The 15,286-nt window shown below is 46.7% G+C and overlaps 1 protein-coding gene across 6 annotated transcripts in view; it reads left to right on the top strand.

The window, feature by feature from the left end:
* The window catches only part of FHOD3 (formin homology 2 domain containing 3), a 556,170-nt gene that overhangs the window by 242,875 nt on the left and 298,009 nt on the right, over positions 1–15,286 (top strand). The window lies entirely within an intron of this gene.

The following is a 15,286-nucleotide window of genomic DNA, read 5'->3' on the forward strand; positions in this document are numbered from 1 at the left end:
TGACCTACCAAAGGACAGATTTAGTCTTGTTTGATATTATCTCTATTCTGCAGTTGAAAAAAATCGTGGTTCAAAGAGTTTGAGCATTTGCCTAAAAAAATCACTTTAGTGTGGGAGTTTCTGTTGTGGCTCAGTGGTAATGAACCAAATCAGTATTCATGAGGATACAGGTTCAATCCCTGGTCCCTGTCAGTGCATTAAAGGATTTGGTATTGCCTTGAGCTGTGGTGTAGGTCGCAGTTGTGGCTTGGACCTGGTGTTGCTGTGGCTGTGGTGCAAGCCAGCAGCTGCATCTCTGACTCAGTTCCTAGCCTGGGAACTGCCATATACCAGAGATACGGCCCCAAAAGGCAAAAAATTTAAAAAAAAATTGCTTTAGTGTGAGGCCAAGCAAGGGCCGTGCCCATGCGCTAGGGCACAGCAAGACTGATCGAGGAACTGTTCCCCCCTCTGCATCTATAACTCCACAACTCCATGACTGTATAAGGAAAAAAAATACCTCCTTTTCTTTCCCTTGGGTGAAGGAAAAATACTCAAAAATGTGTGATTTAATATCCAGTGTCCATTATGAGAGTTGAATGAGACCATCTCCTGCAGTTTTCCTGTTGGGTTTTACCCTGCAAATGTTCCTTATGGTCTGAGTTGTGACCTGGCACCTCACACTCTCTAATTCCTTCCCCATTTTCCCTACTCCTGAAGAGTCACAGCAACAAAGGCAAAAGCAAAAGAGAAAACTTAGGGCTCATTGAAAAAAAAAATTTAAGGATGTATTTTCAAGTTGGTGTTCATTGTTGCTATTCATTTTAATAAATGCCAAATATGTGTGTGAGAGGGGGCCTCAGTTTCTATGCCCCTGGTGTTTGTGAGGCTGCGGTGTCCCTTCCTTCTGTCCATCCAACATCTTTGCCTGGACGTGTGATAGGTCCTCGTTACAAGCTGTTGTAGAGATACTTTATGGATGAATTTTATGATTTCTAGCCTCAATATCATTAAAACATTTATATGGAAATTTTTATAGTATGTGCAGACAAATTAACCATAAACTTTGTCTTGCTGCATTGTGTCCAAATGCAGCTGTCCTTTTGCGTCTAAAGAGAAGTGTACAAGCCTTGATCCTCATCCTTATATTTCCACCCATGTAGCCCCAACATTTGGAAGAGGGGATGGCATGGAAACAGGGGTGGGAGCATTTCCTCTGGTTATTCTCCAGGTCACTAATACCACAGATGTTCACGAGTTGAACCACATGGAAGAAAATATACCTAAAATTGCCTCACTCTAAACAGTGGGTCCAGATTGACAGTATATTTTTTGTTGTTGTTGTTATGTTTAAGGTATACCTCATTTTAACTTAAAAACACCTTTCCCAGTGGGTCCTGGCATGAATGCCTGGACTTACGCACACCTCTGTAGAACTAATCACCACCTACACATTCCTCTTTGTTCTCCTGACTGTTATCTAAGAGTGAATATGTGCATTTTTATAGAACAGTCATCAGTGGAGGCATCTAAGTTAATCTACATTCAGGGCTGGGGAGTGGCTCTGTGGGCTGTGGTCTGCCTGCTCTTATTGGAAAGGCAAAATTCTCAGCAGACGCCCCCTGGTGACCTCCTGTGGGTTAGAACTGGGTTGCATGACCACTAGCTGCAAGGGAGCCTGGTACTGTGGGGGCTGGGCTTCTTGGACTCCAAGGGGAGCCAGCAAAAGAGAAAGACCTGACCCTGTGCCTGCAGGCTACTAGTGCCTGCCGCATATGGGGAGTTAGGAAAGCACAACTCAGCCCAGCTGAGGGAGCCTTCTGGCAAGTGGCCACATAGTGACTTGGTTGGAGATAGTGAGGGCCTCCCTGCCACCAAGGGACCATGTAGGAGCAGTGTAAGTTCAGTGCCTGTACAAGGTCCCAAATGGTGAATTGTGTGCATTGTCCCTGCTGGTAATGAAAGCTGGTGTTGACGTAGAATGTGTCAGCGAGGCTCTCTGTCCTCGTGGATGCCTATCATTAAGCTTGCAGTGGTTTATTAACTTGCAGTGTCCTGATCTGCTCTAGAAAGGGGCCAAAGGCGATCACCAAATGCTTGAGACTCAGAACTCCTAAGCACAGCCAGGGGAAAAGCCCTGCCCACCCCCTGCTGCTTCTCTGTAGATGAAGGATACTGAGGTCAGACCCTCGCTGTGGGCAGTGCTTCCTAAAATGTGGGGATACTCCTGAGTTTCCATGGCCACCACCAAGGCCTTGTCTTCTGATTTTGATTTTCCAGGGGTGTCTATTTATTGGAGGCCAGATGGCCACCATCTGTTACCTGGGAAACAAGCGAGCAAGCGCCCCCAGGCAGGTTGCTCCAGGACGTCCTGCTTTCCACACTGCGCAGGGGCCTTTGCATGCCCGCCCCACTTCCGCCAGGTCTCTGAGGCCTCGGGGTAACCAGGGCATGGGGTGCAAACGTCAGCACATTTTGATGTGTCTGACTGAAGCCCGTGCCAGGAAAGTGTACTTCTGAGGGCTGTCAATGACAGATTTCTTAGGCTGTGACTTTTTGTGTTCTGCTACAAGGAAACTATCATTTTTCCCAGCCCACATGTTGAGTCACCCCTTCCTGACCTTGAAGACATCTGGGCTTTTTTAGGTTGTGATCAGCTGGTGGCCGCCACCAGACATTTGCAATCAAGGACAATCTTTGACTTGCCTCTCTGTCCAACCTCATTTTAACCGAATTACCTCGGGTGCAGGAGGATGAGGCCAGAGGCAGAGCAAGAGGGAGACACTGGAAAGGGTTTTCCTGGTTTTGTGGCTCACTGTTTTCTGGGAGAACGCAGCATGACCGCATGGGCCCTGTGGGCAAAGTGGGACAGAGGGCCAGGCAGATACCTCTGCTGTGGTTTCTACACAAGGTGGGGTGAGAAGTTTTAGCATTGGCTAGTTTTCATTGGGTTGGGGGCCCTGGGGCTCAGGGGCTGTCCCTGGCTGGGGCAGTTTGGGCAGGAGTATCAGGTCTGGAGTGTGAGAGGCCAACGTGGCAGGCAGTCAGGGGTGTGAACTTGATGAGCTCTGGGAGAGGGGGACTGACTGACCTCTAACCGGAGCCTCAAAGCTGGGTCAAGACAGCATTTAAAACTCTATTACAGGAAGTCCCATTGGGGCTCAGCAGGTTAAGAACCTGACACAGTGTCTGTAAGGATGCAGGTTCTATCCCTGGCCTTGCTCAGTAGGTTAAGGATCTGGCGTTCCTGTAAGCTGTGGCATAGGTCGCAGACCCCTCTCAGATGGGTCTGGTGTTGCTGTGGCTGTGGTGTAGGCTAGCAGCTCCATCTCTGATTCAATTCCTAGCCTGGGAATTTCCATATACTGTGGGTGTGGCCCTAGCCACCCCACCCTCCCCAAAAGCAAAAAAACAAAAATGCAAAACAACAACAAAAATTTGTATTGCAAACCTCAAGGTGGGCCGGTTGTCACCGTGCTGAGCTGGAGTGACCCCTTTGTGTGGTTTCCTTGGGAGCCCCACCTGCGTGACCACGTGTGAGGCCCTCAGATTCAAAGGACGTGAGAGCGTTTGGAGATCCCTGTCCTTTCCATATCTGCTTTTAGGATTCGTCTAATTTATCTTTACTTTTGCTCCCAGCCCTCTGTCGGCTCTTTTTTTAAGGCCCAAGCATCTGTTGCTCTGACTTGAGGATGTATCTGCTGAGAAGTAAAGATAGGTTTTGAGTTACGCTGTAGCCAGGCACTCTTCAAAAATGTGAGCTGGCTCCTGGGAAGAGGCCTTCAATGTACAACGTGTAGAAATAGTATTTTTCCGACTTATTATTCTTGGATGGTTATCGCTGATGATCTAAAGGGGTTTTCTGGTGTGTATGTGTGTGGGGGTGGTAGCCAATATTTAATATAAATCTGCCATGGAATTTTGTACCTCGCAATTACTCCTACTGAAGTAGAACCTTGAGAGCTGTTTTCCTGGAAACTGAAGCTTTCCACGGCAGACAGCTTTCGTGATGGGCCCTTTCAGGCCCTGGGGATGCCCCGATGAAACCAAGTTCCAGCCCTGTCCCCTGGCAGCTCCCTGGGAGGTGTGGCATGTGACCCACTTGATATGCTGTATCACAGGTGTCTTACCTGTTTAGAAATTGCTTATACGTGATATGCTTTGGGGGAGAAAAGAAACAGAGATAAGTGGAATCAGTAAGAGCAGCTGCCTTTTCTGGCTGTACCTCAAGGGAGGCTACCTCTTAAGGGCTAGTTTTACAAGGAGAAATTTGATTTCATCATTTTACCTAAAGCCAAATCCCATTAATCAGAAAACACCATCCTCACTATCAGAGCGAGGTTCGATCTTAGAACTCCTTTAGCTCCACCCTTTCATTTCCGGAGAAAACTGCAGATGTTTTTGTTTGCTCCTGTTTTTTTTTTTTTTTTTTTTTTTAACATTTTGGTGGCTGTCAACATTTAAAAATTGGAAGATTTCACATTAAAAAAATACAGATTTCAGGCCTCTTTAGAAAAACTGGAACCAGAGGATTTCATTGCCTTGCCAAATATCACTTAACTGTAGGGGAGAAAATGCCTTGCATATTAGGGGACCTTTTAATGAGGATCAGGGCTTCTGATAAGATAGCTTTCGTCAGCATCTACATCACCAGGAATGAGGTGGTGGTACAGGGTGAACAGACAGTAATCAAATGATAATTTAACCAATATCCTCCATCCCAGGAACGCTTGGAGGGGTTCTATTTTGGCATTTTGGAGCAAAGGAGAGAGCGAAGGTTGGGTTTAGACTATTGATGGAGGCGGGTAGGGAGGGTCCCAAACCAGCACCAAAGTGAAGACATGGGAGCAGAAGGGGAGAGGATGGCTTACTTCCTGAACTAAGGTCCATTCCTTGGCTACCATGTTTCCCACTGTCCAGCTGCCCCTGACTCTCCTCCACCCCCTTGCCCTAGTGCACCTGACTGTCTCAGAGGAAACTTCCTTTCTTGCCTCCTGCCGGGTCATGACTTCAGGGATCAATCATGGCAGCCACATGGCCAGTTGTGTGGATGACACAACAGGACAGATGTCCTGGTAGTGTTTGTCACCAGCTACCCCTCCGTACCACACCCCGGGGAGGGGGTAGTTGAGACCAGTGTCAAGGACAGAATCCTCCTTCTCTTGATGTCTCCCCTCTTGCTCAGTCAGTGTGACAGGGCTGTTCCTGGTAGGGAGCCCTGCTGGCTGGCACAGGTTAGCCTCCCATGGAGCCAAATTGAGCCTGCAAAGATGAGAGTGTCAGAGCATCAAGGCCAGTGGAATAAAGTCAGCTTAAGATAGACAGGACTGAAAAAAACCTTGTAAAAACTGAGTCATGTAGATCTATTCCTCGTAACAGAAAGCACTTCCATTATTTTTTTATGGTGTAATTTGTGAACCGACAATTGTCTGAAAAGCAAGCAGCATAAAAAGGAAAAACACAAAAATCACCCATAATCCCACAACACAAAGACCGTTTTCTCCCAACCTATGTACATGCTTGCTCTGCACATGCCTTTTACAAAAATGAAGTGTCCTATACATATCTTGTCAAGCATGGCTCTTGGCAGGGAGCAGTGGGCCTTGGCAGCTGGTTCTGTGACGTCTCCTAGACCTTGGCACAATTCTTTAACTTCAAACTGCTGCTCCCTCAAGACGGGGATAATACCTCCTTTATAGGAGTGTTGTAAAGCTTCAAGAACTTATAGAAAGGTCTAAATAAAAGACTGAATTGTAGGTATGACAGTTTTTATCAATAGTAGCAATGACAGGAATACAGTAACCACCTGTTACGGGCTGAATTATGCCCTTCTCAGATTCCTCTGTTGAAGTCAAACCCCCCAATACCTCAGAGTATGACTGTATTTGAAAACAGGACCTTTAAAGAGGTCATGAAGTTAAAATGAGGTCATTGGGCCCTGATCCAATATGACTGGTATCCTTATAAGAAGAAGAGATTAAGATGCAGACCTGTATTGGGGCGGGGAGGGCGCTGAAGACACGTGGGGAAGAGGCCACCTGCAAGCCAAAGAGAGAGGCCTCAGAATGAAATCAACTCTGCAGACACTGAGCTCAGACTTTCAGCCTCCAGAGCTGTGAGAAGTAGCTGTCTGTTGCTTATGTCCCACAGTCTGGGAGATTTGCTACAGCAGCCCAAGCCACTGATAGACTGTCCTTGCAGAAGACTCTCTGGGAGTTACTGGGTATTACCTAGGGTGAGAGTCCTGGGCATAGAGTTGTTGGGTTTGAATGCATGTACATTTGCGTCTTGTCTTTGATTGAATAAATTGCCCTCAGAGAGAGTGTGTGAATTTGTTTGTTTTGTCTTTCCACAGCTGCCCCTGGAGCACATAGAACTTCCCAGGCTAGGGGTCTAATTGGAGCTACAGCTGCTGGCCTACACCACAGCCATAGCGATGTGGGATCCGAGCCACATCTGCTAGATCCCTAACCCACTGAGTGAGGCCAAGGATTGAAACCGCATCCTCATGGATGCAAATCAGGTTTGTTACCGCTGAGCCACAACAGGAACTCCGAGGGTGTGTGAATTTATGTTCCTACCAGGCGTCTCTATTTCTGTTCACTTACCCCAGGCTGGGGGTGATCCTTCTTTCTAACCTTGGTCATTCCTGGTAATTATGGCACACTTATGCCTATGGACAGATTTTATAGTCATTTTTATCAAGTGGTTTGTTTATTTCATGTATTTCTTTTCCATTTTTGAAGTTTTATTGAAGTATAGTTAATTTACAATGTCGTGCCACTTACTATTGTACAGCAAAGTAACCCAGTCATGCATATATATATATACACATTCCCTTTCTTATATTATCTTCCATCATGGTCTGTCCCAAGAGACTGGATATAGTTCCTTGAGCTATACAGCAGGACCTCATTGCTTATCCATTCTGAGTATAATAGTAGTTTGTTAATATTAGTCGTCGTTGTGTTAAATCTGTCAGTTGATCTGGGAGAATTGACATCCTTATTTTTTAAAATTTTTTTATTATAGTTGATTCACAATGTTCTGTCAATTTCTTCTGTACAGCAAAGTGACATCCTTATTTAAAAAGTCATAACTTTTGCCCACATGCACTTTCATGTCCCAGGACAGATCCTTTGCAAGAATTTGTTCTCCATTGAACTCTTGTGTGTGATGTCTGTCCGTGTCTTCTCTTTTACAGGATTTTATGCCTATCCCTTCAGGTGTTTTTGTATTTTTTTCCCTTATTTTTTCATTTTTGAGTTGGGTCTGATATTTACCACATGAAAGGATGAGAGGATTCTCTTGGGTCTTTTTCCTGTTTATTTTGTAAACTGGGCCTGGGAACATCAATTAAGGAAGGTTTCTCTTGTCCTTCTGGAGGGTGTTTTGCTTCAATCAGGGAACACTCTGTGTCTTGGGGCTCGGGTTCCTCAGTTGTGGCGACTCCTTGCCTAAGACAGTAAGGCTTGTGAGCAAGGTTCCTTTTTCCCTGAATGGGACTTAGGGAAACTGGGCACTCTTTATTTACAAGCTGCACACTCTTCCTTTGAGGACTTAGATGCGTAGCCTGCCTGCTGGAGACATGGTCTGCCCATCCTGGGCATTCCCCAACTGTGACGTGGGGCTGGGAATGACTGGAGAAGCTGGGCCACTCAGAACTGTGATGTGGTCTCCACCTTTTGTTTTTTCTTCTCTGCTGAAGTTTTAAAATTTTTAAATTTGTTTTTATTTATTTTACTTTTGTTATTATATTTCCTTTTATGGCTGCACCTGCAGCATTTGGAAGTTCCAGGCTAGGGGTTAGATCAGAGCTGCAGCTGCCAGCCCACGCCACAGCCACAGTAACATGGGATCCGAGCACCATCTGCAACCTATGTCTTAGCTCACGGCAATGTCAGATCCTTAACCCAGAGGTGAGCAAGGCCAGAGATCTCATCCCCATCCTCATGGACCTATGCCATGTCGGATTCTAAACCCACAATGAAACTCTCTTCTGAAGTTTTTGAAACCTCCGCTTTTGGTGTCTAAAGTTCTTTGTGCCCCTTCTGCTCCTCCGCTTGGAATGCTGTTGAGCATATGGCCTTTAGCTGGAAGCAGCCACAAACCTGCTGAAGGTTTGTTTGGTCAGGGCAAGAAAGCCACAGCCTGCCCTGCTTGGTAGGGGAGGCTGAGTCACTCTTGCTGCTGCTGCTGTTAGTGTGTGGTGACATAATGGTCACCCCTGAGTGCTCTAAGGGTACAGTCTGTGACCCATCCTGCCACCCCCTCCATCCTCACCCTGCATCAGGCCTGCACTCTTCTCTAAAAATTGAGTCAGAGAACAGTTGAGGGCTGCACTTAATGCCTTTCCTCTTCCGGCTTTTTCAGGCAGAGGGACTAAAAATGGGTACTTGATAGCTTTCCCTTGGCCTATGCAGACATGGGACCGTGTGGGCTTGTCCAGCTTTTCTTCATGACTTTCTCTCAGGAGAGAGCATTGGTTGATAGGCCCGGCATTCCCCACAGGCTGGCTGACCCTCTGGGATATCTCGATGGACCCCTCAGAGCCTGTGGCGTATGGGTGGCCACCCCTGGTCTCAGGGCTCCTACAATCTCTTCTCTGCTTGTGCTTCTCATCAGTCACGTGGGTGGATTGGCAGGAAAGCAGTTTGGAGGCTTCTGGTGGTGATGCCGTTTTTTTTGGAAGAGCAAAATCATCTGAATTACCACTGCCCGAGGCTCGGGTCCTAACAGATGCTCAGTCTGCAGTGCTGTGTGCAGAAACATGGTGGGTCAGGTGGCAGAGGGGACGGAGAAGGCCCGAGCCTCTCCTGGCCTTTGACAGGACAGAGCGCCCTGTGTTTTTCCTCTGGTTCTCAGGTGAGAGAGGAAGGTGCTAGATTAGACTAGATCCCGGGTGAGGCAGGCCACAGGCATAAGTTGGGACGCAAGCAGGGTATTTGCCTTCAGTATCCAACTCTAGGTGGGTACCTCCAGCTTTAAATATGATTTTGGTTTTCTCCTTTACCCCCTCGCAAGGTATTTTTTTTCTCTGTATGTTATAGAATGCTTTTCTGTCAGTAACTTCACTGTAGAATTAATAGGGCTTTTCTTTCCGTTTTAATTTTTCTGAAGTAGAAAAAAAAAAATCAATGATTAGTTCTATGGACTGTAGCAAGAATTAAGTAGTAATGGAGACATCTCACAGGGCTATATTTATAAAGCTGTTCATGACTAGGTTTACGTGGCAAGCATTATCCTCCCCCTGGAACATCATTAGGCCAGATCATTTGAAATTGCTGGCATGTGGCCATTTTTACCATAGGAATGGCAAAGTTGAAAGGTTTGACTTAATATTATTATCATAATTTAAACCTGACTCATTCCTAGACTGATAAGATGCTTCTTTAAAATTCACTTTGCATTTGGAGTTCCCATTGTGGTGCAATGGGTTAAGACGCTGACTGCAGTAGCTTGGGTCCCCACCATCCCTGGCCCTGCAATGACTTGAGGATCTGGCCTTACCATAGCTATGGTGTAGGTCACAGCTGCAGCTCAGATTCGGTCCCTGGCCCTGGCCCAGGAACATCCATATGCTGAAGGTGTGGCCAAAAAAAAAAAAAAAAAAAATCACTTCACATTCTGTGTAGAGTCACAGGCCTCCAGAAATTCAGGACAATTTGCAGACCAAAAAATCCAAAAAACCACTCCCCCACCCCCCACCCCAAACCCTTTGCTCTTTTGTGCCTCTGGATGCTTCAGCCTGTCACAGTCTCAGCCCAAGAGATTTCTCCAGAATTTTCATTTCCACTAGCAGCTTCCATCTTCTTCTTTTATCTGAAATGAGAAGCAAGAAAGAAAAAAAAGGATTATTTGTCCATTCCTAAGTGTGGAATTTTCCACGACTGAATCTCATTGCTATGTGTTCATCAGGAAATTTTCCACTTTACTTATACTGAAGATGTGTCTTCTTACTCCATCCTGCTCTCCTTGTTCAGTGGACTTTCAAGGGGAGCTACCAACTGGTGTACCCTGACTCACAATCATTGTTTCCTTGGCTGTAATGTTAGCTCACATAGGATCTTCTTTTGTAAGGCTTCCACTTACAAATCCAAGCTTAAGATAGAACAGAATAGATTAAATTAATTAATTAATTAATTATTATTTTTTTTTTAGGGCCGCTCCGTGGCATATAGAAGTTCCTAGGCTGGGGGTCGAATTGGAGCCACAGCAAAGCAGGATCCAAGCCATGTCTTCAACCTACACTACAGCTCACGGCAACACCGGATCCTTAACCCACTGAGCGAGGCCAGGGATTGAACCTGAATCATCATGGATCCTAGTCAGGCTCATTAACCACTGAGCTGCGAAGGAAACTCCTTAAATAAATTTTAAACCTAACCCCAAACATGGATTAAAATTATTTTCTTGACTGGAATATACTGGTGAAATGTCATTTCCCTGTGTTCATGGGTTCTTGCCTTTTGGAATTTTGGGGGCTCTTGGTAGATTGGGCCAGCCCCCCCCCCGCCCCCTGCAGGGCACCCCTCTTTTTCCTGAGGCCATGGCTCCCTCTGCACAAGGTCTGAAGCCCAAGGTCTCTCTGCAGTGCCTCAGACCTGTGGGGCCAGCTGTGTCCTGGGTGTCCTGATTGCACCTCATTCAAACCCCAACCTGATGTCTTCACCCCCAGCCAGCACCCCCACAGCTCCATTTATCTCACCGAAGGGCCCAGCCGTTCATCGCATTCAGGTTAGCTACCTGGAGGCCTCCCAGATCCACCCCCCACCCCCCCACTACCTCCCATAATCGTCAACTACCAAATTTGGGCTTGTCTATCCTTCACTCCCTTTCAAGCCCTTGCACCTCTTTTCATTCCCACCTTTAGTGTCTGAGGTCAGACTATCATTTTTTTCCATTGCCAGTCTGTGCTCCCAGCCCCCTAACTAGTCTCTCTGCTTTTCACCCAGCCTCCCATGTTTCATTTTGCCCCTTGTTGCCCAGGTGACCTTCTGCGGGGCCCATCTGGTCTCCTCAGTCCTTGGAATGGCTAATGGCTTCTCTCATCCTCAGATGAAGTTCTGGCCCTCCGCTGTGGGTAGCAGCCACCTGCTCAACCTGTTCAGCCCTCTCCCTGGCTTCAGCATCACCACTCCTCACCTGGCTCACGCTTTATCCTCTGCTTCCTGTTCATGCTCGGGATGAGGCTCAGATACAGTATTCCTCAGGACGCCTTCCCTTGCCCCCCTGATATTTTGACCCTCTCTGTACACCCTGGTGATGACACTTACCTCACTCATAATAAATACTTGTTAAGCGTGGACTGTGGGCCAGGGACCCTAGGCTAATTCTCTGCACTGTACTTGGCTGCATTCATGTCAGCTTCTATCCTTGATGCCAGGCGTATTTTAGGAGCTCAGTGAAAACTGACTGAAGGAGAGAATTGATGAATGATAGAATGTCTGCAGGGAAGAGAAGTCATGACTCTTGAGGAAGCTGCTGGTTTGTACTAAGAATTTGAGAGAGCCTGGACTTGCAGATGTGAAGCTTTAGCTCAGCAGATCTTCCTGTATTGGAAGTGCTGTAGTGGTTGTTCATTTGGTTTTAGTACTTATATATATATATATATATTTTTTACCATTTAAAAAACTGAAGTAAAGTTCATTTACAATGGTGATTCAAATATATATATGTGTGTATTCGATATAATTATATATATATACACACACATTCTCATTCTTTTCAGATTTGGTATATATCTCAATTTTAAATTTATCATGCTTTCTGTAGATAAAATACACGTAAAAATGGGTTATACTTTATAACTGGCTTTGTATCTCAATAAATTATTTACCTGCCACCAAAACAGATATGCTGTCAGCTCCTTGGTGTAAGGAACTCACAGACTTTGTGGCTCCAGCTCCAGCCTGCTCCTTGGTGTCGTGTAGCTATTCAATAGATATTTGATGGAAAAAAAAAAAAAAAAAGAGAGAGAGAGAGAGAATGAATGAGTAAAAGGGGAGTCTTGACCCTTAGCTCTGTCTTGGTCTTAATGTTTTGTGTGTGATTGTGGGTAAGTGTGCTTGATCAGAAGATCTGAAATGGGGCGGGGGCAGCTGTAATACAGTAAGTGATGAGGTGCAGTTCGGAAGGTTTTCTTTTGAGTTGGTTTTCGGTACCCATGCTAGGTCAACCACATTAGCTCTTTTTTCCTGTCCTCTGCCTCTTCTCTCCCTGGCTCCTTAAAACTGGGCTCTGCCAAAGACACTCTTGTGCCAGGTTGGCCTGATTGGTTCCTGGAGTCAGTACTTGCAGGCAGAATAGTGCTCTGTGGTGCCCCCTTGCACACACTCGTCTCTGCCCCCAGCGCCTTCTTGGCTCCAGGGTTCCCTGAAACACTACTTGGGCACCCTGGCTGTCCCAGGTTTAGAGGTCTATTCCTTTCTTTCCAGGTAGCCCTGTCCTTGGAGCTGGGCTTGAGCCTACAAGGGTTTAAGTTGGGAATACGTTTAGATGCAGTTAGATAAGTAAGGGGTTGTTTGTGGAGGAAGGGACAAAATTGTTGCTTTTAAAGGCAGATTAGGAGGAACGAGTAGGAGTTACAGGAACGTGGTTTTTGACTGAAGACGAGCTCCAAGAAGAGAGCTGGAAAATGAGTTTCTTTCTCTTGCCAGTGTAAACTGATCGGTGGTGACTTTCTGGAGCATTCTGTTGAGAATTCTGAAGCCACATCCAGCATCAGCAGGAAAGAGTGCCATGACTGATTAGTGATGTCTGTCAACAGCCTGAGAGGTGGGGAGTGAGAGCAGGAATACTATATATGGCATTTGCTTATTCTGGGGGATACTGGGCATTTTCAGAGTGTTTGTTGAGTTGATTTCAGACAGGTGTGGGGGATAATTAGTTTTCCAGTCAGAACACACTACTTTTCGTGGGGAAATGTTCCAACAAAACCAGGGTGGATGGCTTGTTAGGGCTGCTGGGGTAAGGCTGCCGGGTAACCTCTTAGATCCCTTCCAGCTCTGAGATTCTGTGATTCTAGGTCAAACATAGACTGCAGAAGGGATGGAAGCAGAGCCCTTTGACTCTCCCTCTTCTGCATGTTCTGAATCAGTTGCAGGATCCCCAGGCTACCACCAAAGCCTGCATTGACCTTTCGCAGTTTCAAAGAAAGCCATCTGGTTACATGGCATAGAGTCCAGCCAAGTCACTGAGAAGAAAGATAAACTGCCCTTAGTCATTTAGGGACTAGCGTTCATAATGATCTGCACAAGTTTGAAGGACCAGCAGGGCGAGTATTGGTTTCTATCTAGCAGTTCCTCTGTACATGGAGGGGTCGGGAGCACAGGGGGCAGTGGTGGGCTCGCTCTTCCTCCAGAGCCCTGAGGACTGGGAGCCAGAAAGGCTGATAAAAACACCATAGGGTGGGATTCCTGGGTCAAACAAGGCAGGGCTTGTGAAGCAAGTTGCATGCTGTGAGGAGAAGCCTGCAGGCAGGGCTACTTCCCTTGGCTGCCCTCTTGACTTCCCTGGTGTCTTTTCCTACCACCACCCTGGTCCAAATGGTCTCTCTGCCTGTGTGCATCCTGCTGCCCCACAGCCTTCTTTCCAGATCCTCTTCATGTCTTTTCCAGCTCCTCCAAGTCTTAATTGGAGAGTTGCAAAAAGATCACCCTCTTCTCACTTCTAGATTTCATGGCTTTTTGTCAGTTTGTGGCTCTCATTTTTCTGTGGTTGGAGACCTCAGGATATAAAAGAGGGGTCATCTGGTCCATTCATTCATCAGTGAGTGTGACCTGATTGCTTCACCTGACTCAGTGCCTCTGGGGTCTGAATGTAGAGAAGCCAAAATGATAACAACTAAGTCATTACGAGTTGTGCTGCTAAGTCCAAGAATGAGGTGCTGAGGAGAGTAAGCTTAAATTTAGTGGGGAAAGTGACATGCGTACTGTAGTCAAGGTGGAGTTTTTTCTTGTTGTTTTTTTGTTTTGGCTTTCCAGGGCCACCCCTGCAGCATAGGGAAGTTTCCAGGCCAGGGGTTGAAACAGAGCTGCAGCAGCCAGCCTATACCACAGTCACAGCAACACCAAATCTGAGCCACATCTTTGACCTCCACCTCAGCTCACGGCAGCAGCAGATCCTTAACCCACTGAGTGAGGCCAGGGATCGAACCTGCATCCTTGCGGATATTAGTTGGGTTCATAACCCACTGAGCCACAATGGAAACTCCAAGGCAGAGTTCTAAGATGGCCCGAGAGACTCCTTCTCATGGTGTACACCCTATATAATCCTTTCCCCTTGAGTGTGGACCAGACCTGCTATGACTGTGATGGATGTGTGAATATCACAGAACCACAATCAGGTTGCTTATAGGAAATGGTGAGAGGATTTTACAGGTGTCATTAAGATCCCAAATCAGTTGCATTTGAGTTAGTTAAGAGGGCGATCCTCTTGGGGGGAACACACACTTCTGCTGACCTTGAAGAAGCAAGTAGCCATGAGTTCCACAGCTGCAAGGAACCTCATGCTGCCAACAACCACAGAAGCTTGGAAAGGGATCCCAAGCCTCAGATGGGACCACAGCCCCAGCTGACACCTTGATTGCAGCCTTGAGAGACCCTGAGCAGAGGACCCAGTTAAGCTGTGCCTGGACTCTTGCCCCGTGGAAATTGTGAGATAATAAATGTTGTTTTCAGCTGTGAACTTTGTGGTAATTTGTTATATAGCAAGAGGAGGGGAATCCAGTTACATACAAACAATCGCCATATGAAGCCATCTGGATGGGCTAAAAGTGGTACAGAATACCATGTGACCTCACCAGGCCAGGGATCTTGAGAGAGGTGGTTAGGGGAAAGCTTCCTGAGGACAATGCCTTTTTATTTTCTCCTTGGGCTCTATTGGCAACTACATGCCTGCCACCCATGCAGGCTGAGTTCCCCTCAGTGCTCCCACTGCTGCCCGAGTCATCCTCTCACAGTCTCCCAAGATCCCTTACTTGGGTGGGGGCTGTTTTTGGGTTTCTCAGCTGTCGGTGAAATCTGTGCCCAAGCAATTAAGGGGCTCTCTCCACAAATGGGTAACTAACTGAGAAGGTGACCCAGAAGAAAATGCAATATTTCCAGTATTCTGGTGTCAGGAGAGCACATGGTGGTCTGAAAAAGATAGGGCTAAGTTTTTGGGAAAAAAGGGAAGTTGGCAAGCAAGTTACATGGGCCATCTTGCTCATGGATTAGAGGAGGGTGACTGGGCACAAGGGCTCTGGGGCAAGTCTCCCGAGGTGGTTAGTGCTTATCTTTCTCTGCATCCCTGCAGTTCAGTCCTT

The sequence above is a fragment of the Phacochoerus africanus genome, chromosome 8 (genome assembly GCF_016906955.1).
Source record: "Phacochoerus africanus isolate WHEZ1 chromosome 8, ROS_Pafr_v1, whole genome shotgun sequence".
Classification (NCBI taxonomy): domain Eukaryota; kingdom Metazoa; phylum Chordata; class Mammalia; order Artiodactyla; family Suidae; genus Phacochoerus; species Phacochoerus africanus.